The 1,478-nt window shown below is 48.3% G+C and overlaps 1 pseudogene, besides 1 other annotated feature; it reads right to left on the reverse strand.

Moving 5' to 3' along the window:
- Window positions 1-1,478: a sequence feature (areas not merged during assembly with more than two copies in the genome that could not be assigned to a particular haplotype).
- On the reverse strand, window positions 185-1,478 carry Tc00.1047053509327.10 (annotated as a pseudogene; the record flags this gene model as incomplete).

Here is a 1,478-nt window from a genome sequence, read left to right on the forward strand (position 1 = left end):
CAAACCAAAACCAAAACAACCCCACTCCCTCCCTAATTTATTCCGTCACTGTTATGTTCGATAGCGTTGGACATTCTTGGCATCTTTGTGTGCCTCAATGCCACCTGGTGCTGGTGCACCCGCACCGCATGGAAACAAAAGCATCCAACTATATAAAAATACCCCAATATTTTTTCACCAGATATCAAACTATCCCCTTCATTCCCCAATTTGTCTTGTTTTCCTGTTTTTTGTTTTTTCCCTCACTTCGGAGAAGCCTCGCCTCTTCTAAAAACTCCAGATGGCACTGACGCTTGGTACTGGTGTACGTTTTTTTTTTCCGGAAACTCAGACTTTCTTGGTTCTCCTCCTCGCTCACTACATTGGAATTGACGACATCACGTCTCTGCCAGCCACCCATCAGCACAATGCCTGCGTGCTGCACGTAAATAAACTCCCACGACATGTCTCGGGATAACTCCTCCCACCCATCAAAACACGCCGCCGGATACTCAGCGAAATGCCGCACAGTGCTGGCGCTCCTGTGATGTCGACACGCCGTAGTTATCCGCAGCCCAACCAGCGGAAATTTCTCTATCCACCGGTCCCTTACATCAATCTTCTTAGGTCCGCGTTGCAATGGAAACAATCCAAACGGCTCGGTGGGATGTCCTCCGGGGTCACCCTCAGCACGGTGTTCAGTGGCTTTCGGGGTGCTGGCGGCCTCAGCTCCTTGAGTTTCTCCGCTATTTTAATGAAAAAGGCCTCATTCCTGAATGCGTCCAAAGCATATCTCTCCACAAATACAGACGCAAAGGAGCATTCTTATTCCTCGTCACTAAAAACCAAGAAACTCCTTCAAGGGGATTATCTTTTCCACAAAGGGATATGCTCGACGGCCTACATGATGAGATAATAAGTCGGTCTTAAAAGCCTCGGTACCAAATTCACCTTTTTCTCGTTTAACACACATAAGTTTGTAAAACGGATTCCCGGTACACCATGCCGTCATTCCTTCATGTTTAACGCACACTATATCATCCCGAGATTTTACCGATCTCAAGACACGATCAAGTTCATCATAGCGTTTACTGAAGTCTTTCGCATCAAAGATGTAACGCGGAATCGGTCCCAAAAAAACCATTTGCTGGCAGACCATCCACCAGTATTTTTGTTGCTCCTGTGGAGTCCCATCGCGCTTCATCCATGCGCACATCGCCTTCACATCCATCTCTTCGGGGCAATTCATGGTGATTTGGCGGGAAATTCGTTGACTCAGAAACGCACGAAAGCCCCTTACCTTTGGGGATGCCAGCACAGTCGTGCCCCATCCGGTGGGGGGCGTAAAACTTATCGGCAGCTGTGACCCATTCGTTGGCACGTCGTAGATTATATACCCTTTCATCCCACGCTGCGACAAACTCGACACAACACTCCTGGATGCTTTACTACCCACGTATTTTGTCACCATCTTGGCGGTTTTGTCGAAGACGTAGGCC

Source organism: Trypanosoma cruzi, genomic scaffold (assembly GCF_000209065.1).
Source record: "Trypanosoma cruzi strain CL Brener 1047053512997 genomic scaffold, whole genome shotgun sequence".
Taxonomy (NCBI): domain Eukaryota; phylum Euglenozoa; class Kinetoplastea; order Trypanosomatida; family Trypanosomatidae; genus Trypanosoma; species Trypanosoma cruzi.